Source organism: Tachyglossus aculeatus, chromosome 9 (assembly GCF_015852505.1).
Source record: "Tachyglossus aculeatus isolate mTacAcu1 chromosome 9, mTacAcu1.pri, whole genome shotgun sequence".
Lineage (NCBI taxonomy): Eukaryota > Metazoa > Chordata > Mammalia > Monotremata > Tachyglossidae > Tachyglossus > Tachyglossus aculeatus.
Genome location: NC_052074.1, coordinates 41,957,948 through 41,980,897, shown reverse-complemented (window position 1 = coordinate 41,980,897; position 22,950 = coordinate 41,957,948). Strand labels below are relative to the sequence as shown.

The following is a 22,950-nucleotide window of genomic DNA, read 5'->3' as shown; positions in this document are numbered from 1 at the left end:
CCTCCTCCCCGTCCCCGCTGCCCTACCTCCTTCCCCTTCCCACAGCACCTGTAGACACGTTTGTACATATTTATTACTCTATTTATTTATTTATTTATTTTACTTGTACATATCTATTCTATTTATTTTATTTTGTTAGTATGTTTGGTTTTGTTCTGTCTCCCCCTTTTAATAATAATAATAATGTCGGCATTTGTTAAGCGCTTACTATGAGCAAAGCACTGTTCTAAGCGCTGGGGGGGGATACAAAGTGATCAGGTTGTGCCGCGTGGGGCTCACATTCTTAATCCCCATTTTACAGATGAGGTAACTGAGGCTCAGAGAAGTTAAGTGACTTGCCCAAGGTCACACAGCAGACACGTGGCAGAGCTTTTAGACTGTGAGCCCACTGTTGGGTAGGGACTGTCTCTATATGTTGCCAATTTGTACTTCCCAAGCGCTTAGTCCAGTCCTCTGCATATAGTAAGCGCTCAATAAATACGATTGATGAATAAATACGATTGATGATATGTTTGTACAGATTTATTACTCCATTTATTTTACTTGTCCATATTTACTATTCTATTGATTGTGTTAATGACGTGCATCCAGCTTTATTTCTATTTATTCTGATGACTTGCCACCTGTCCACATGTTTTGTTTTGTCGTCAGTCTCCCCCTCCTAGACCGCGAGCCCGTTGTCGGGTAGGGCCCGTCTCAAGACGTTGCCGACCGAGCGCTTAGTCCAGTGCTCTGCACACAGTAAGCGCTCAATAAATACGATTGATGATGATGATGATGATAGTTCCGCCTCTTTTATGCCAACAAGGGAATCCCAGAAAGGTAGGGTGAGGGCGGGTTTTACTTCGGACAAACTGAATCGCCCGGGAAAGGGGATTTCCCACCTCCCTGTCCGCAACTGCTCATTCATTCATTCATTCAATCGCACTCATTGAGCGCTTTCTGGGTGCAGAGCACTGTACTAAGCGCTTGGGAAGTACAAGTTGGAAACATCTAGAGATGGTTCCCACCTGGCAACAGGCTCACAGTCTAGAAGGGGGAGACAGACAACGAAACAAAACATGTGGACGGGTGTCAAGTTATTAGAATAAATAGAAGTAAAGCTTGATTCATTCATTCAATTCATTCATTCAATCGTATTTATTGAGCGCTTACTGTGTGCAGAGCACCGGACTAAGCGCTTGGGAAGTACAAACTGGCAATTTGTAAATGCGACTGAATGAAAAGACTGTTTTCATTTTTGCCTGCCGCTTCTTACCCAATTCTTCCTTGCTTTCTTCTACGCCGCCCCATTATCAACGAGAGGATTTTGTGACTGAATTTCCCTACGGAATAGCGGTAGAGCTATTCCGTGACGCTTTAGATTATTAGAGCGCCCAATTCCAGCGAAGGCTCTTTTTTACTAAAGGTGACATCTGGAAGAGGTTCTCAACTTTGGCCTTAATCGGGCGGCCTCCCGAAGAGGGGAGCGCTTTCCACAGGGACTCAACTGCCTAAGTGCTGCTTTGAATTCTGCTTTTGCTGGAAGGCCGTAAAGCCACCGAAGCAAGGATCAAAGCCAAAGGACGGCACGGGCGGGCGGGGTTGGGCTTCGACTTTTGAAGAGTCCTCCTCTCTAATGTTCTCGGAAACCTCCGTGAATCAACCGGCGCGCTTCTACTGTGCGTTTGGACGGCGTGTTGGACGCAACCGTCGCGGGACGCTTGTTTATCGCCTCAGCCCCATTGGTGACCCGTCGAAGAGTCCCTCCTCTCTAATGTTCTCGGAAAACTTCAGGAATCAACCGGCGAGCTGCTACTGTACGTTGTGGCAACCATCGCGGGACGCTTGTTTATCGCCTCAGCCCCATTGGTGACCCGTTGAAGAGTCCTCCTCTCTAATGTTCTTGGAAAACTTCGTGAATCAACCGGCGAGCTACTACTGTACGTTGTGGCAACCATCGCGGGACGCTTGTTTATCGCCTCAGCCCCACTGGTGACCCGGATAATATGTTAGGCGCGCTTCTACTGTGCGTTTGGACGGCGTTGTCGGACGCAACCGTCGCGGGACGCTTGTTTATCGCCTCAGCCCCACTGGTGACCCGTTGAAGAGTCCCTCCTCTCTAATGTTCTCGGAAAACTTTGTGAATCAACCGGCGAGCTACTACTGTACGTTGTGGCAACCGTCGCGTGTCGCTTGTTTATCGCCTCAGCCCCATTGGTGACCCGTTGAAGAGTCCCTCCTCTCTAATGTTCTCGGAAAACTTTGTGAATCAACCGGCGAGCTACTACTGTACGTTTTGGCAACCATCGCGGGACGCTTGTTTATCACCTCAGCCCCACTGGTGACCCGTTGAAGAGTCCTCCTCTCTAATATTCTCGGAAAACTTCATGAATCAACCGGCGTGCTACTACTGTACGTTGTGGCAACCATCGCGGGACGCTTGTTTATCGCCTCAGCCCCATTGGTGACCCGTTGAAGAGTCCCTCCTCTCTAATGTTCTCGGAAAACTTCATGAATCAACTGGCGAGCTACTACTGTATGTTTTGGCAACCATCGCGGGACGCCTGTTTATCACCTCAGCCCCACTGGTGACCCGGATAATATGTTAGGCGCGCTTCTACTGTACGTTTGGATGGCGTGTTAGGCACGCTTCTACTGTACGTTTGGACGGCGTGTTGGACGTAACCGTCGCGGGACGCTTGTTTATCGCCTCAGCCCCACTGGTGACCCGCTGAAGAGTCCCTCCTCTCTAATGTTCTCGGAAAACTTCAGGAATCAACCGGCGAGCTGCTACTGTACGTTGTGGCAACCATCGCGGGACGCTTGTTTATCGCCTCAGCCCCATTGGTGACCCGTTGAAGAGTCCCTCCTCTCTAATGTTCTCGGAAAACTTCATGAATCAACCGGCGAGCTACTACTGTATGTTTCGGCAACCATCGCGGGATGCTTGTTTATCGCCTCAGCCCCATTGGTGACCCGGATAATAAGTTAGGCGCGCTTCTACTGTACGTTTGGACGGCGTGTTGGACGCAACCGTCGCGGGACGCTTGTTTATCGCCTCAGCCCCACTGGTGACCCGTTGAAGAGTCCTCCTCTCTAATATTCTTGGAAAACTTCATGAATCAACCGGTGAGCTACTACTGTACATTTTGGCAACCATCGCGGGACGCTTGTTTATCGCCTCAGCCCCACTGGTGACCCGTTGAAGAGTCCCTCCTCTCTAATGTTCTCGGAAAACTTCATGAATCAACCGGCGTGCTACTACTGTACGTTGTGGCAACCATCGCGGGACGCTTGTTTATCGCCTCAGCCCCATTGGTGACCCGTTGAAGAGTCCCTCCTCTCTAATGTTCTCGGAAAACTTCATGAATCAACTGGCGAGCTACTACTGTATGTTTTGGCAACCATCGCGGGACGCCTGTTTATCACCTCAGCCCCATTGGTGACCCGGATAATATGTTAGGCGCGCTTCTACTGTACGTTTGGATGGCGTGTTAGGCACGCTTCTACTGTACGTTTGGACGGCGTGTTGGACGCAACCGTCGCGGGACGCTTGTTTATCGCCTCAGCCCCATTGGTGACCCGTTGAAGAGTCCTCCTCTCTATTGTTCTCGGAAAACTTCGTGAATCAACCGGCGAGCTACTACTGTACGTTGTGGCAACCATCGCGGGACGCTTGTTTATCGCCTCAGCCCCACTGGTGACCCGTTGAAGAGTCCCTCCTCTCTAATGTTCTCAGAAATCTTCATGAATCAACCGGCGAGCTACTACTGCACGTTGTGGCAACCGTCGCGGGACGCTTGTTTATCGCCTCAGCCCCACTGGTGACCCGTTGAAGAGTCCTCCTCTCTAATATTCTTGGAAAACTTCATGAATCAACCGGTGAGCTACTACTGTACATTTTGGCAACCATCGCGGGACGCTTGTTTATCGCCTCAGCCCCACTGGTGACCCGTTGAAGAGTCCCTCCTCTCTAATGTTCTCGGAAAACTTCATGAATCAACTGGCGAGCTACTACTGTATGTTTTGGCAACCATCGCGGGACGCCTGTTTATCACCTCAGCCCCATTGGTGACCCGGATAATATGTTAGGCGCGCTTCTACTGTACGTTTGGATGGCGTGTTAGGCACGCTTCTACTGTACGTTTGGACGGCGTGTTGGACGCAACCGTCGCGGGACGCTTGTTTATCGCCTCAGCCCCATTGGTGACCCGTTGAAGAGTCCTCCTCTCTATTGTTCTCGGAAAACTTCGTGAATCAACCGGCGAGCTACTACTGTACGTTGTGGCAACCATCGCGGGACGCTTGTTTATCGCCTCAGCCCCACTGGTGACCCGTTGAAGAGTCCCTCCTCTCTAATGTTCTCAGAAATCTTCATGAATCAACCGGCGAGCTACTACTGCACGTTGTGGCAACCGTCGCGGGACGCTTGTTTATCGCCTCAGCCCCACTGGTGACCCGTTGAAGAGTCCTCCTCTCTAATATTCTTGGAAAACTTCATGAATCAACCGGTGAGCTACTACTGTACATTTTGGCAACCATCGCCGGACGCTTGTTTATCGCCTCAGCCCCACTGGTGACCCGTTGAAGAGTCCCTCCTCTCTAATGTTCTCGGAAAACTTTGTGAATCAACCGGCGAGCTACTACTGTACGTTGTGGCAACCATCGCGGGACGCCTGTTTATCGCCTCAGCCCCACTGGTGAGCCGTTGAAGAGTCCCTCCTCTCTAATGTTCTCGGAAAACTTCATGAATCAACCAGAGAGCTACTACTGTATGTTTTGGCAACCATCGCGGGACGCCTGTTTATCACCTCAGCCCCATTGGTGACCCGGATAATACGTTAGGCGCACTTCTACTGTACGTTTGGATGGCGTGTTAGGCACGCTTCTACTGTACGTTTGGACGGCGTTTTGGACGCAACCGTCGCGGGACGCTTGTTTATCGCCTCAGCCCCATTGGTGACCTGCTGAAGAGTCCCTCCTCTCTAATGTTCTCAGAAAACTTCCTGAATCAACCGGCGAGCTACTACTGTATGTTTTGGCAACCATCGCGGGACGCCTGTTTATCGCCTCAGCCCCATTGGTGACCCGTTGAAGAGTCCCTCCTCTCTAATGTTCTCGGAAAACTTCGTGAATCAACCGGCGAGCTACTACTGTACGTTGTGGCAACCATCGCGGGACGCTTGTTTATCACCTCAGCCCCACTGGTGACCCGGATAATATGTTAGGCGCGCTTCTACTGTACGTTTGGATGGCGTGTTAGGCACGCTTCTACTGTACGTTTGGACGGCGTGTTGGACGCAACCGTCGCGGGACGCTTGTTTACCGCCTCAGCCCCATTGGTGACCCGTTGAAGAGTCCTCCTCTCTAATGTTCTTGGAAAACTTCACGAATCAACCGGCGAGCTACTACTGCACGCTGTGGCAACCATCGCGGGACGCTTGTTTATCGCCTCAGCCCCATTGGTGACCCGTTGAAGAGTCCTCCTCTCTAATGTTCTGGGAAAACTTCATGAATCAACCGGCGAGCTACTACTGTATGTTTTGGCAACCATCGCGGGATGCTTGTTTATCACCTCAGCCCCATTGGTGACCCGGATAATATGTTAGGCGCGCTTCTACTGTACGTTTGGACGGCGTGTTGGACGCAACCGTCGCGGGATGCTTATCGCCTCAGCCCCATTGGTGACCCGTTGAAGAGTCCCTCCTCTCTAATGTTCTCGGAAAACTTCGTGAATCAACCGGCGAGCTACTACTGTACGTTGTGGCAACCATCGCGGGACGCTTGTTTATCACCTCAGCCCTATTGGTGACCCGTTGAAGAGTCCCTCCTCTCTAATGTTCTCGGAAAACTTTGTGAAGCAACCGGCGAGCTACTACTGTACGTTGTGGTAACCATCGCGGGACGCTTGTTTATCGCCTCAGCCCCATTGGTGACCCGGATAATAGGTGGGTCACCTCACACCCGGCCTCTGGGATTCTTCACGGACACGCAAACACTCCACCACCATTGGAAACACAACTCCTCCTCCTCCCCTCCACCCTCCGGGCCCCATTTTCCTTCCTAACCGCCCACCGAACGAAACAGAAAAACACCGCCTCGTGACCAGACCTTTCCGCCCCTCCTTTTCTGATAACGATAAATAATAGTCATCGCAGTACTCGTTGGGTGCTTACAACGCGCCAAGCGGTGCGGTGGACCCGAGATCATCAGGTTGGCTTCACAATATGTTTGGTTTTGTTCTCTGTCTCCCCCTTTTCGACTGTGAGCCCACTGTTGGGTAGGGACTGTCTCTATATGTTGCCAATTTGTACTTCCCAAGCGCTTAGTACAGTGCTCTGCACACAGTAAGCGCTCAATAAATACGACTGATGATGATGATAGTTCCGCCTCGTTTATGCCAACAAGGGAATCCCAGAAAGGTAGGGTGAGGGCGGGTTTTATTTCGGACAAACTGAATCGCCCGGGAAAGGGGATTTCCCACCTCCCTGTCTGCAACTGCTCATTCATTCATTCATTCAATCGTATTCATTGAGCGCTTCCTGTGTACTAAGCGCTTGGGAAGTACAAGTTGGCAACATCTAGAGACGGTCCCCACCCAACAGCGGGCTCACAGTCTAGAAGGGGGAGACAGACAACAGAACAAAACATGTGGACAGGTGTCAAGTCATTAAATAGAAGTAAAGCTAGATTTATTCATTCAATTCATTCATTCAATCGTATTTATTGAGCGCTTACTGTGTGCAGAGCACCGTACTAAGCACTTGGGAAGTCCAAGTCGGCAACATCTAGAGACGGTCCCTACCCAACAGCGGGCTCACAGTCTAGAAGGGGGAGACAGACAACAGAACAAAACATGTGGACAGGTGTCAAGTCATTAGAATAAACAGAAGTAAAGCTAGATTCATTCATTCAATTCATTCATTTAATCGTCTTTATTGAGTGCTTACCGTGTGCACAGCACTGTACTAAGCGCTTGGGAAGTCCAAGCTGGCAACATCTAGAGACGGTCCCTACCCAGCAACGGGCTCACAGTCTAGAAGGGGGAGACAGACAACAAAACAAAACATGTGGACAGGTGTCAAGTCATTAAACAGAAGTAAAGCTAGATTCATTCATTCAATTCACTCATTCAATCGCATTTATTGAGCGCTTACTGTGTGCAGAGCACTGTACTAAGCGCTTGGGAAGTGCAAGTTGGCAACATCTAGAGACGGTCCCTACCCAGCAACGGGCTCACAGTCTAGAAGGGGGAGACAGACAACAAAACAAAACATGTGGACAGCTGTTAAGTCATTAGAATAAATAGAAGTAAAGCTAGATTCATTCATTCAATTCATTCATTCAATCGTATTTATTGAGCGCTTACTGTGTGCAGAGCACTGTACTAAGCGCTTGGGAAGTGCAAATTGGCAACATCTAGAGATGGTCCCTACCCAGCAATGGGCTCACAGTCTAGAGGGGGGAGACAGACAACAAAACAAAACATGTGGACAGGGGTCAAGTGCTCTGCACACAGTAAGTGCTCAATAAATACGATTGAATGAATGAATAGATTCCCACAGAGGCATCTGCGAGCTCGGGAGGTTGCGCCCAATGAACGTCCCCTATTTCTTTAGCCGTTTGGTGGCTTTTCTTTTTGAAAGCCTTTTTCTACTGTTGACGTGCAACATTCACTTCAAATAAACGAAACAGCAGCAGCAAAACTTCACTTTAGAGGTAGGCTCTTATTTTCTCACCAAAAAGAAAAAAATCTAAAGGAGTGGGGTGCGCCTATTTTTAACGCTGTCATCCCAGTTTTCCCTTTTGAGGAGCTCTCTGTCCAGACTTGCTTCTTTTTCTTTTGGGGCTTTAGTGAGGAGGACTGTTTTCAAGGGACGTGGCAACATATATAGATGGTCCCTTCCCAACAGCGGGCCCAGGCCGCACGGCCTAGTGGATAGAGCAGGGGCTTAGGAAGCACCCGGCTTCTAATCCCAGCTCCGCTGTGTGACGTTGGGAAAGTCGCTTCCCTTCTCTGGGCCTCAGTTCCCTCGGCTGTGAAATGGGGGTGAAGACTGTGAGCCCCGTGTGGGGCAGCGACCGCGTCCGACCCGTTTTATGTTGTATCTGATCAGAGAAGGCCTTTCGGAGATGTGATTTTTAAAAAGGCTTTTAGGGTGGGGAGAGTGGTGGGCCCTTGTGTGGATGAAGGGCAGCGTGGCTAAATACCATCATTATTATTATTATTACAGAACCAGTGTGGCTCAGTGGAAAGAGCCCGGGCTTTGGAGTCAGAGGTCATGGGTTCAAATCCTGACTCCGCCAACTGTCAGCTGCGTGATTTTGGGCAAGTCGCTTCGCTTCTCTGGGCCTCAGTTCCCCCATCTGTAAAATGGGGATGAGGACTGTGAGTGGTATATATGCTTTGTTTTGTTGTCTGTCTCCCCCTTCTCGACTGCAAGCCCGCTGTTGGGTAGGGACCGTCTCTATATGTTGCCGACTTGTACTTCCCAAGCGCTTAGTACGGTGCTCTGCATGCAGTAAGCGCTCAATAAATACGACTGAATGAATGAATGAAAGGGAGAACAGGTTTGTTGACACGACCACCTATCTACTCTCTCCCAGAGCTTTGTACAGTGCTCTGCACATGGTTAGTGCTCAAAAAATACTATTATTACTACTAGTACTACGGAACGACCAACGAAGTAATCTAGTATTCACGCCGGGGGGGTCCGGGGCAAAGTGAGGGGCGATCCTCGCCCCGGCCGGAACGGCGGATTGCCGAGGAAATACGTGCTCCCACGTTTACACCGATTAATCGATAAGGCTATGACACATAAACGCATCGTGGGAGGCCTAGAAAAGCGGGTGCGTTCTTCCGCGGGAGTCTGTGATCGGACAGGCGGCTGAAGGGTTGGGAGAGTTTCCCCCTTTAGGTTTCCCCCTTTTAGACTGCGAGCCCACTGTTGGGTAGGGACTGTCTCTATATGTTGCCAATTTGTACTTCCCAAGCGCTTAGTACAGTGCTCTGCACACAGTAAGCGCTCAATAAATACAACTGATTGATTGATTGATTGAGAGGTCAGGGGTGGTTACAAAATGCATCGCACGTCGGGGTGAGAAATTTATTCCGGAGGTAATACATTCTGGGGGGAATGGGGGGGGCTCGCCTACTTTCTCTCCATTAATTCCCCCAGGGGACCATTTTCACCTCGTCGATTTCTCCCCGCCGACTGAGTCGCGCGCGGCCAGCTCGTCGGAAATCTCTTCCTTTCGCCGGGATACTTTTTTTCCCTGCCCATTCGGCCTATCTCCATTTTCGCCGCCCGCCAGGATCGCCGGCTACAGACCGAATCTGTCGTTTCGGGGACGGAGGGCAGAGTGGAGGACAGAGAGCGAGTCCGTGCCTAACGGAGGTTGACGGGGGGGAAGAGGACGAACGGGACGCTTGGCGGGAGACGGGAATGAGCGGCGGGCCCTGGTTACTTCCCGGATCCGTCCATGTTGGCTGGACTTCGTCACCTACCTGGGCTGCCTCAGGAGCGACTTTCAGAGCTCTGGCCCGGGATTCTTCGACAACTAGTTCGCCAATCCGGGAAAGGATAAGTCTCGATGGGAGCATCTAAAACTGAAACAGAGAGACGAGGGGTCAATTTCAGATTCATTCATTCATTCAGCCGTATTTATTGAGCGCTTCCTGTGTGCGGAGCACTGGACTAAGTGCTTGGGAAGTACAAGTTGGCAACATAACAACGGGCTCACAGTCTAGAAGGGGGAGACGGACCACAAAACAAAACATGTGGACAGGTGTCAAGTCATCAGAATAAATAGAAATCAAGCTAGATGCGCATCATTAACAAAATGAATAGAATAGTAAATATGCACAAGTACAATAGAGTGATAAATCTGTACAAATATATATTCAGGTGCTGTAGGGAGGGGAAGGAGGTAGGGCGGGAGGCAATGGGGAAGAGGAGAAGAAAAAGGGGGCTCAGTGTGGGAAGGCCTCTTGGAGGAGGTGAGCTCTCAGTAGGGCTTTGAAGGGAGGAGGAGAGCGAGCTTGGCGGATGTGCGTTGTTGCCAACTTGTACATCCCAAGCGCTTAGTACAGTGCTCTGCACACTGTAAGCACTCAATAAATATGATTGATTGATTGATTGATGCGCGGAGGGAGGGCATTCCGGGCCAGGGGACGACGGTGGGAGGGGAGAGAATGAGGTTCATTTAGTCGTATTTATTGAGCATTTATTGTGCACAGAGCACTGTCCTACACGGCACTGTGTGGCTCGGGAGAGTACAATAAAACAATAAACAGACATATTCCCTGCCCATGACAAGCTTATAGTTCTTCCTTCTCATTCTCTCATAATAATAATAATGGCATTTATTAAGCGCTATGTGCAAAGCACTGTTCTAAGCGCTGTGGAGGTTACAAGGGGATCAGGTTGTTCCACGTGGGGCTCACAGTCTTCATCCCCATTTTACAGATGAGGGAACTGAATAATAATACTAAAAATAATAATGGCATTTATTAAGCGCTTGCTATGTGCAAAGCACTGTTCTAAGCACTGGGGAGGTTACAAGGGGATCAGGTAGTCCCACGGGGGGCTCACAGTCTTCATCCCCATTTTACAGATGAGAGAACTGAATAATAATAACAAAAATAATAATGGCATGTGTTAAGCGCTTACTATGTGCAAAGCACTGTTCTAAGCGCTAGGGAGGTTACAAGGGGATCAGGTTGTCCCACGGGGGGCTCACAGTCTTCATCCCTATTTTACAGATGAGGTAACTGAATAATAATAATAAAAATAATAATGGCATGTATTAAGCGCTTACTATGTGCAAAGCACTGTTCTAAGCGCTGGGAAGTTACAAGGGGATCAGGTTGTCCCACGGGGGGCTCACAGTCTTAATCCCCATTTTACAGAGGAGGTAACTGAGGCCCAGAGAAGTGAAGTGACTTGCCCACAGTTACACAGCAGACAATTGGCAGAGCCGGGATTTGAACCCATGACCTCCCCCTCTCCCCGTCCTCCCCCTCCCCATCACCTCCTTCCCCTCCCCACAGCACCTGTATAGATGTATATATGTTTGTACGGATTTATTACTCTATTTATTGATTTATTTTACTTGTACATATCTGTTCTATGTATTTTATTTTGTTAATATGTTTTGTTGTCTGTCTCCCCCTTCTAGCCTGTGAGCCCGCTGCTGGGGAGGGACCACCTCTAGATGTTGCCGACTTGGACTTCCCAAGCGCTTAGTACAGCGCTCTGCACACAGTAAGCGCTCAATAAATACGATGAATGAATGAATGAATGAATGAATACAAAGCTCTGTGCTACACGCTGGGGCAGACCCAGGAAATTAGAACCGACATCCTCTGGCCACACAGGACTCACAATCTAGGAGGCGGGCACCAGCTTGGCTTTTTATAATAATAATCAATCAATCGCATTTATTGAGCGCTTACTGTGTGCAGAGCATTGTACTAAGCGCTTGGGAAGTACAAGTTGGCAACATATAGCGACAGTCCCTACCCAACAGAGGGTAACAAATAATAGTATTTGTTAAGCGCTTACTATGTGCAAAGCACTGTTCTAAGCGCTGGGGAGGATACAAGGTGATCAGGTTGCCCCACTTGGGGCTCACAGTCTTCATCCCCAATTTTCAGAGGCGGGAACTGAGGCACAGAGAATAATAATAATAAAGCTGGCATTTATTAAGCACTTACTATGTGCAAAGCACTGTTCTAAGCGCTGGGGAGGTTACAAGGTGATCAGGTTGTCCCACGGGGGGCTCAGTGTTTTCATCCCCATTTTACAGATGAGGGAACTGAGGCCCAGAGAAGTGAACTGACCTGCCCAAAGCCACACAGCCGGCAGAGCCGGAATCTGAACCCATGACCTCTGACTCCGAAGCTCAGGCTCTTTCCACTGAGCCCCGCTGCTTCTCATTTTTATCTTTTTTTATCTCTTTTTACCTACAGAGATCTCTGAAAAGTGTTTGGAAAGTCAGCCGCTCTTCAGTCTACTCATTGCATGGACTGTGAGCCCACTGTTGGGTAGGGACCGTCTCTATGTTGCCAACTTGTACTTCCCAAGCGTTTAGTACAGTGCTCTGCACACAGTAAGCGCTCAATAAATACGATTGATCGATTGATTGATTGATTAAACCCAGGTCTTTTGGTCGCTATCCGATCACCCCGCTGCGGTGAAGTCCGACAACAGCCTCCACTGCAACCTCAGGGCAGAAACTGAATTTCTTCGGTGGCTTCTGCAAAGAAGGGCTCCCTCCTGCCCGAAGCAGACTGACAGAGAATCACTCAAACAATATTTTTTATTTTAATGGCGTTTGTGAAGTGCTTACTGTGTGCCAGACACTCTCCTAACCACTGATGTAATACTAATAATAAAGGTATTTGTTAAGTGCTTATTATGTGCAAAGCACTGTAATAATAATAATAATAGTAAAGGTATTTGTTAAGTGCTTATAATAACAATAATAATAATAATAATGATGGCACTTATTCATCATCAATCATATTTACTGAGCGCTTACTATGTGCAGAGCACTGTACTCAGCGCTTGGGAAGTACAAATTGGCAACGTATAGAGACAGTCCCTACCTAACATTGGGCTCACAGTCTAAAAGGGGGAGACAGAGAACAAAACCAAACATGCTAACAAAATAAAATAAATAGAATAGATATGTACAAGAAAAATAAATAAATAAATAGAGTAATAAACATGTACAAACATATATCCATATATACAGGTGCTGTGGGGAAGGGAAGGAGGTAAGATGGGGGGATGGAGAGGGGGATGAGGGGGAGAGGCAGGAAGGGGCTCAGTCTGGGAAGGCCTCCTGGAGGAGGTGAGCTCTCAGCATTTATTAAGCGCTTACTATGTGCAAAGCACTGTTCTAAGCACTGGGGGGATACAAGGTGATGAGGTTGTCCCACGTGGGGCTCACAGTCTCCATCCCCATTTTACAGATGAGGGAACTGAGGTACAGAGAAGTGAAGTGACTTGCCCAAAGTCACACAGCTGACAAGCGGCGGAGCCGGGATTTGAACCCATGACCTCTGACTCCAAAGCCCGGGCTCTTTTCCACTGAACCACGCTGCTTCTTATTATGTGCAAAGCACTGTAATAATAATAATAATAATAAAGGTATTTGTTAAGTGCTTATAATAATAATAATAATAATAATAATAATAATAATGATGGCATTTATTAAGCGCTTACTATGTGCCAAGCACTGTTCTTAGCACTGGGGGGATACAAGGTGATGAGGGTTGTTCCACGTGGGGCTCACAGTCTTCATCCCCATTTTACAGATGAGGGAACTGAGGTCCAGAGAAGTGAAGTGACTTGCCCCACGTCACCCAGCTGACAAGCGGCGGAGCCGGGATTTGAACCCATGACCTCTGACCCCAAAGCCCGGGCTCTTTTCCACTGAGCCACGCTGCTTCTTCTTATGTGCAGAGCACTGTAATGATAATAATAATAATAATAATAAAGGTATTTGTTAAGTGCTTATTATAATAATAATAATAATGATGGCATTTATTAAGCACTTACTATGTGCAAAGCACTGTTCTAAGCGCTGGGGGGATACAAGGTGATGAGGTTGTCCCACGTCGCGCTCACAGTCTTCATCCCCATTTTACAGATGAGGGAACTGAGGCCCAGAGAAGTGAAGTGACTTGCCCCAAGTCACCCAGCTGACAAGCGGCGGAGCCGGGATTTGAACCCATGACCTCTGACCCCAAAGCCCGGGCTCTTTTCCACTGAGCCTCGCTGCTTCTTATTATGTGGAAAGCACTGTAATAATGATAATAATAATAAAGGTATTTGTTAAGTGCTTATTATGTGCAAAGCACTGTAACAATAATAATAATAATAATAACAATAAAGGTATTTGTTAAGTGCTTATTATGTGCAAAGCACCGTTCTAAGCGCTGGGGAGATACAAGGTCATCAGGTTGTCCCATGTGGGCCCACAGTCTTAATCCCCATTTTCCAGATGACGGAACCGAGGCCCAGAGAAGTGAAGTCACTTGCCCAAAGCCACCCAGCTGACAATTGGCGGAGCCGGGATTTGAACCCGTGACCTCTGACTCCAAAGCCCGGGCTCTTTCCACCGAGCCCCACTGCTTCTCTATGAAATACAGAAAGACCCAAATTTGGTAAGCTTCTCAGCTTGCTTCGTTCGCTGGCCCTTTAGTGCAGAAAAGGAAACAACGGTCGGTTTTTATACAACTTTAAGATGCGAGTCGCATCAGGTCCTGCACGATGCAGAGAAACACAAGCCTGCGGTCCTTTAATTGGAAGGGACGAAGGAGGTCAGAAAATGCCCAGAAAATTAATGAACTTTGTTAGTCTCCTACCTGCCTCAGCGAAAACAGGCCGCAATTATAAACCGAGCCCAAAATCTCTCAAATTGCCTTTTTCCCAGGTTCACGCTCATTCCCGTTCCCGCAGAATCAACCCGAAACGATGAAAAATGGACCGATCACGTTTTAGGTTTGAAATCGCTTGGAAGTACACCCAATCCGCTTTCCCGTCAAAACCGGCGTGCAAAGCTGGGAGCCCCTAAAGTGCTTTCTGAAAGTTCATTCGCTCATCCAATCGTATTTATTGAGCGCTTACTGTGTGCAGAGCACTGGACTAAGCGCTTGGGAAGTACAAGTTGGCAACATACAGAGACAGTCCCTACCCAACAGAGGGCTCACAGTCTAAAAGGGGGAGACAGAGAACAAAACAAAACATATTAACAAAATAAAATAGACTAGATATGTACAAGTAAAATAGAGTAATAAATATGTACAAACATATATACACATATACAGGTGCTGTGAGGAAGGTAAGGAGGTAAGATGGGGGGATGGGGAGGGGAAGGATGAATCTTTATTAGTATAAAAGCTGCTGCCGTGACAGATGAAAACCTGGGGAAAGATAATAATAATAATAATAATAATAATAATAATAATAATAATAGCATTTATTAAGCACTTACTCTGTGCAAAGCACTGTTCTAAGCGCTGGGGAGGTTACAAGGTGATCAGGTTGTCCCACGGGGGGCTCAGTGTCTTCATCCCCATTTTACAGATGAGGAAACTGAGGCCCGGAGAGGTGAAGTGACTTGCCCAAAGTCCCACAGTTGACAATTGGAGGAGCCGGAATTTGAACCCATGACCTCTGACTCCAAAGCCCGGGCTCTTTTCCACTGAGCCACGCTGCTTCTCATGGTAATTCCTGGGAATATGTCCGTGGAATAAGTGAATACCTAGCCCAGTGCTTAGTAATAATAATAATGATGATGATGATGGCATTTGATGGCATTTATTAAGCACTTACTATGTGTAAAGCACTGTTCTAAGCGCTTGGGAGGCTACAAAGTGATCAGTTTGTCCCACAGGGGGCTCACAGTCTTCATCCCCATTTTACAGATGAGGAAACTGAGGCCCAGAGAAGTGAAGGCCCCCTCCTTCCTCTTCCCATCCCCCTGCCTTACCTCCTTCCCCTCCCCACAGCACCTGTATATATGTATATATGTTTGTATGTATTTATTACTCGATTTATTTTATTTGTACATATTTATTCTATTTATTTTATTTTTATAATATGTTTTGTTTTGTTCTCTGTCTCCCCCTTCTAGACTGTGAGCCTGCTGTTGGGTAGGGACTGTCTCTAGATGCTGCCAATTTGGACTTCCCCAGCACTTAGTCCAGTGCTCTGCACACAGTAAGCGCTCAATAAATATGAATGAATGAAGTGACTTGCCCAAAGTCACACAGCTGGCAATTGGCAGAGCCGGAATTTGAACCCGTGACCTCTGACTCCAAAGCCCGGGCTCTTTCCACTGAGCCACGCTGCTTCTCTGGAAAAGATGCTTTTCCAGAACCGTGACGGGAAGTGCGTTTTTACTTTAGGTGTTCATGATCAATCAATCAATCAATTGTATTTATTGAGCGCTTACTGTGTGCAGAGCACTGTACTAAGCGCTTGGGACGTCCAAGTTTGCAACATAAAAAGACGGTCCCTACCCAACAGTGGGCTCACAGTCTAGAAGACTGTGGTAACCTGTGGTAACAGTCTTTTCTTCTTTTTCGGGGGTCTTATTCTTTGGACGGTTCGACTTTATGGGATATTTGGGGAAAGAGCAACGAGGACTGTTTGAATAATGAACTGGACTTCCCAAAGATTTTCCTCTCCTAGACATGTTTCGGGAATGTATTAACGCCAACGGACTTCAGGTCAAGACCAAAGGGGGAAAAAAAACTTACCAAGAAGAACTACATACTGAAAATCCTTTTTTTTCCCCCTCTATCTGTGAGAAGATTTCGTCAGAAAGGGAACGAAAAAGTTTGGAAGTCTGGGAGGCACTCACCAAAGAACGAAAGAACGGCAAACTTTTCTTTGGAATTGCTAGGTCTTTCAAACACAATTTCCATATTCATTCATTCATTCGTATTTATTCAATCAATCAATCAATCATATTTATTGAGCACTTACTATGTGCAGAGCACTGTACTAAGCGCTTGGGAAGTACAAATTGGCAACATATAGAGACAGTCCCTACCCAACAGTGGGCTCACAGTCTAAAAGGGGGAGACAGAGAACAAAACCAAACATACAAACAAAATAAAATAAATAGAATATGTACAAGTAAAATAAATAGAATAATAAATATGTACAAACATATATACATATATACAGGTGCTGTGGGGAAGGGAAGGAGGTAAGATGGGGGGATTGAGGGGGGACGAGGGGGAAAGGAAGGAAGGGGCTCAGTCTGGGAAGGCCTCCTGGAGGAGGTGAGCTCTCAGCAGGGCCTTGAAGGGAGGAAGAGAGCTAGCTTGGCGGATGGGCAGAGGGATTGGGGGCATTCCAGGCCAGGGGGATGACGTGGGCCGGGGGTCGATGGCGGGACAGGCGAGAACGAGGCCTAACGGTGAGGAGATTAGCGGCGGAGGAGCGGAGGGTGCGGGCTGGGCTGGAGAAGGACAGAAGGGAGGTGGGGTAGGAGGGGGCCAGGGGATGGACGGACAGCCTTGAAGCCCAGGGTGAGGAGTTTCTGCCTGATGCGCAGATTGACTGGTAGCCACTGGAGATTTTTGAGGAGAGGAGTGATATGCCCAGAGCGTTTCTGGACAAAGATAATCCGGGCAGCAGCATGAAGTATGGATTGAAGTGGGGAGAGACACGAGGATGGGAGATCAGAGAGAAGGCTGACGCAGTAGTCCAGACGGGATAGGATGAGAGCTTGAACGAGCAGGGTAGCGGGATGGATGGAGAGGAAAGGGTGGATCTTGGCAACATTACGGAGCTGAGACCGGCAGGTTTTGGTGATGGCTTGGATGTGAGGGGTGAATGAGAGAGCGGAGTCGAGGATGACACCAAGGTTGCGGGCTTGTGAGACGGGAAGGATGGTAGTGCTGTCAACAGAGGTGGGAAAGTCAGGGAGAGGGCAAGGTTTGGGAGGGAAGACAAGGAGCTCAGTCTTCGACACGTTGAGCTTTAGGTGGCGGGCGGACATCCAGATGGAGATGTCCTGAAGGCAGGAGGAGATGCGAGCCTGGAGGGAGGGGGAGAGAGCAGGGGCGGAGATGGAGATCTGGGTGTCGTCAGCGTAGAGATGATAGTTGGAGCCGTGGGAGCGAATGAGGTCACCGAGGGAGTGCGTGTAGATCGAGAACAGAAGGGGACCAAGCACTGAACCTTGGGGAACCCCCACAGTAAGGGGATGGGAGGGGCAGGAGGAGCCTGCAAAAGAGACTGAGAAAGAACGACCGGAGAGATAGGAGGAGAACCAGGAGAGGACGGAGTCTGTGCAGCCAAGGTCAGATAGCGTGTTGAGGAGAAGGGGGTGGTCCACAGTGTCAAAGGCAGCTGAGAGGTCGAGGAGGACTAGGACAGAGTAATCAATCAATCAATCGTATTTATTGAGCACTTACTATGTGCAGAGCACTGTACTAAGCGCTTGGGAAGTACAAGTTAGCAACATATAGAGACGGTCCCTACCCAACAGTGGGCTCACAGTCTAGAAGACTGGCTTACTATGTGCCAAGCACTGTTCTAAGCACTGGGGAGGTTACAAGGTTATCAGGCTGTCCCACGGGGGGGCTCACAGTTTTAATCCCCATTTTACAGGTGAGGGAACTGAGGCCCAGAGAAGTAAAGTGACTTGCCCAAAGTCGCACAGCTGACAAGTGGCAGAGTCGGGATTTGAACCCAGACCTCTGACTCCAAAGCCCAGGCTCTTTCCACTGAGCCATGCTGCTTCTGTAATAATGGTATTTGTTAAGCGCTTACTATGTGCCAGGTGCTGCACTAAGAGCTAATCAGGTTGGACACAGTCCCTGTCCCACGGGGGGCTCACAGCCTTAATCCCCATTTTACAGATGAGGTCATTGAGGCACAGAGAAGTGTAGTGACTTGCCCAAAGTCACACAGGAGGCAGGATTAGAGCCCAGGTCCTCTGACTCCAAGGCCTGCAGTCTTGACTTGTCTTCTAGCCTTTGAGCCCGCTGTTGGGTAGGGACCATCTCTATCTGTTGCCAACTTGGACTTCCCAAGCGCTTAGTACAGTGCTCTGCACACAGTAGGCGCTCAGTAAATACGATTGAACGAATGAATGAATGACATAAGGCCACGCTTCTTCTTGTGACATGCCATCAAGGATTCATTCATTCATTCATTCATTCATTACTTTGACCATTAGTTAAGAAACACAAGAGTATCATTATTATTTATTAATGGTATTTGTTAAGCGCTTACTATATGCAAAGCACTGTTCTAATGCGATATCGCTGCCACAGCTATTAATGTTCTTTGACTGAAAAAAGAGATTTAGTCAGATCTTAGTAGTCAAAACAATTCATTCATTCATTCAATCATATTTATTGAGCGCTTACTGTGTGCAGAGCACTGGACTAAGCGGTTGGGGAGTACAAGTTGGCAACATAGAGAGACGGTCCCTACCCAACAACGGGCTCACAGTCTAGAAGGGGGAGACGGACAACAAAACAAAACATGTGGACAGGTGTCAAGGATCTTACCATCTAGCAAATGGGAAACATAAGAATAATGATAATAATAATGGCATTTATTAAGCACTTACTATGAGCCAAGCACTGTTCTAAGCACTGGGGAGATTAGAACAGTGCTTTGCATATAGTAAGCGCTTAACAAAAACCATCATTATTATTATTATTACAAGGTGATCAGGTTGTCCCACGGCGGGCTTACAGTCTTAATCCCCATTTTCCAGGTGAGGTCACTGAGGCCCAGAGAAGTGAAGTGCCTTGCCCAAAGTCACACAGCGGACAACTGGTGGAGCCGGGACTTGAACCCATGATCTCTGACTCCAAATCAATCAATCGTATTTACTGAGCGCTTACTGTGTGTAGAGCACTGTACTAGGCGCTTGGGAAGTACAAGTTAGCAAATAATAATAATAATGATGGTACTTGTTAAGCGCTTACTATGTGCAAAGCGCTGTTCTAAGCGCTGGGGAGATACAAGGTGATCAGGTTGTCCCACGTGGAGCTCGCAGTCTGAATCCCCATTTTATAGATGAGGGAACTGAGGCCCAGAGAAGTGAAGTGACTTGCCACGCAGCTGACAAGTGCCGGGGTCGGGATTTGAACCCACGACCTCTGACTCCAAAGCCGGGGCTCTTGCCACTGAGCCACGCTGGCTCTTCCCACCGAGAAGAGAAGCTTCTCAAATATTATCCAACAGAAGCTTCTCAAATATTATCCAACAAACACCCAAACAGGTCCAGTCAGGTGGGGAATTATGTCATTTTCCATTTAAGGAAGCTAAAGAAGGCTCGGGCCTGCAATGGTTTATGTTTCACCTCGGTCGGATGTGGAAATCTGCTGGCAACGGGAGGCTGCCAATACCTCCTAACAGTTAAAAGTTCTAAGCGTGGCATTGCGAAGAAAATCAACTAATTAGTGAGCGCACCTCCATTTTAATCTCCGGCCTGTTTTCGGAAACACAGCTTCATCTCTCTGAAAACTGACTTCCACTAAGCCCGAAAGTCTCCGTATAAATATACAGAGAAGCAGCTTGGCTCAGTGGAAAGAGCCCGGGCTTTGGAGTCAGAGGTCACGGGTTCAAATTCCCGGCACCGCCAGTCGTCAGCTGGGTGACTTTGGGCGAGTCACTTCACTTCTCTGGGCCTCAGTGACCTCATCTGGAAAATGGGGGCGAAGGCTGTGAGCCCCCCGTGGGACAACCCGATCACCTTGCAACCTCTCCAGCGCTTAGAACGGTGCTTTGCACACAGTAAGCGCTTAATAAATGCCATTATTATATATGAGAAGCCGAGGAATACTGATATTTCAGGAAAATACACCGATAATGGATCTAAAGTTAATGAAACATTGGTGATGTGCTTGCTGTAAGTCACAGCGGAATAGGATGGCTTCATTACCACTTTTAGCAAAATACAAATATGCACCATGCATATTGTATAGAGCACATATGCTGTACCCTGATACGTTTTAAGAGTAAACATTCTGGGATCCACTTTATCAATTAATTCATGACGGTTTACAGCCTTATTCTTCCAAAATCTATAATGATCGCAATCGGGGCAAATGGTAAGCGGGACAAATTTAAACTGGTGATTTTTTTTGGGGGGGGACACTCTGTCATAATAATAATAATAATGGTACTATTATTATTATTATTATTATTATTATTAAAGTGCTTAATAAATGCCATTATTATTATTATATATGAGAAGCCGAGGAATACTGATATTTCAGGAAAATACACCGATAATGGATCTAAAGTTAATGAAACATGGGTGATGTGCTTGCTCCAAGTCCTAGCGGAAGGCAGTGCTAAAATAGGAATAGGACGGCTTCATGACCACTTTCAGCAAAATACAAATATGCACCATGCATATTGTATAGAGCACATATGCTGTACCCTGATACGTTTTAACAGTAAACATTCTGGGATCCACTTTATCAATTAATTCATCACGGTTTACAGTCTTATTCTTCCAAAATCTAAAATGATCGCAATCGGGGCAAATCGCAAGCGGGACAAATTTAAACCGGTGATTTTTTTTGCGGGGGGGGGGGGGGGGGTCTGTCATAATAATAATGGTATTATTATTATTATTATCAAATAAGTGCTTAATAAATGCCATTATTATTATTATATATGGGAATACTGATATTTCAGGAAAATGCACTGACTGTGAGCCCACTGTTGGGTAGGGACTGTCTCTATATGTTGCCAACTTGTACTTCCCAAGCACTTAGTACAGTGCTCTGCACACAGTAAGCGCTCAATAAATATGATTGATGATGATGATAATGGATCTAAGGTTAATGAAACATCGGTGATGTGCTTGCTCTAAGTCATAGCGGAAGGCAGTGCTAAAATAGGAAAAGGACGGCTTCATGACCACTTTTAGCAAAATACAAATATGCAGCATGCATATTCCTTTGCCAATATGGTTTAGAGTATATATGCTGAACCCTGATACGTTTTAAGAGTAAACATTCTGGGATCCACTTTATCTATTAATTCATGATGGTTTACAGTCTTATTCCTCCAAAATTTAAAATGATCGCAATCGGGGCAAATTGTAAGCGGGACGAATTTAAACTGGTGATTTTTTTTTTAGGGGGGGAATCTGTAATAATAATAATAATAATAATAATAATAATAATAATAATAATGGTATTATTATTAAGCGCTTAATAAATGCCATTATTGTTATTATATATAAGCCGAGGAATACTGATATTTCAGGAAAATACACCGATAATGGATCTAAAGTTAGTGAAACATTGGTGATGTGCTTGCTCCAAGTCATAGTGGAAGGCAGTGCTAAAATTGGAATAGGACGGCTTCATGACCACTTTTGGCAAAATACAAATATGCAGCATTCATATTCTATAGAGCACATATGCTGAACCCAGATACGTTTTAAGAGTAAACATTCTGGGATCCACTTTATCAATTAATTCATCACGGTTTACAGTCTTATTCTTCCAAAATCTAAAATGATCGCAATCGGGGCAAATCGTAAGTGGGACAAAATTAAACCGGTGATTTTTTTTTTTGGGGGGGGGGATCTGTCATAATAATAATAATATAGTATTATTATTATTAAATAAGTGCTTAATAAATGCCATTATTATTATTATATATGAGAATACTGATATTTCAGGAAAATACACCGATAATGGATCTAAGGTTAATGAAAGATCGGTGACGTGCTTGCTCCAAGTCACAGTGGAAGGCAGTGCTAAAATAGGAATAGGATGGCTTCATGACCACTTTTACCAAAATACAAATATGTAGCATGCATACTGTATAGAGCACATATGCTGTACCCTGATACATTTTAAGAGTAAACAGTCTGGGATCCACTTTATCAATGAATTCATCACGGTTTACAGTCTTATTCTTCCAAAATCTAAAATGATCGCAATCGGGGCAAATCGTAAGCTGGACAAACTTAAACTGGTGATTTTTTTGGGGGGGGGGAATCTGTCATAATAATAATAATAATAATAATAATGGTATTATTAAGCGCTTAATAAATGCCATTATTATTATTATATATGAGAAGCCGAGGAATACTGATATTTCAGGAAACTACACCGATACTGGGTCTAAAGTTAATGAAACATCGGTGATGTGCTTGCTGCAAGTCATAGTGGAAGGCAGTGCTAAAATAGGAATAGGATGGCTTCAGGACCACTTTTAGCAAAATACAAATATGCAGCATGCATATTCCTTTGCCAATATGGTATAGAGCACATATGCTGTACCCTGATATAGTAAGCGCTCAAGGAATACGATTGAATGAATGAATATCCGACAGACAATCCCTCTCCTCACCTTCAAGGTCTTAGTGAAGCCCCTTCTTCTCCAAGACTAAGCCCTCCTTTCCCCTTATCCCTCTTCTGCGTCCCCCTGACTTGCTCCCTTT

General features: G+C 46.9%; 1 protein-coding gene across 1 annotated transcript in view; it reads right to left on the bottom strand.

Moving 5' to 3' along the window:
* MBD5 (methyl-CpG binding domain protein 5) overlaps nt 1–22,950 on the bottom strand; it is a 228,469-nt gene that overhangs the window by 116,984 nt on the left and 88,535 nt on the right. The window contains 1 exon segment of the mRNA XM_038750886.1: nt 9,491–9,592. The gene's annotated coding sequence lies outside the window, so the exon portion shown is untranslated.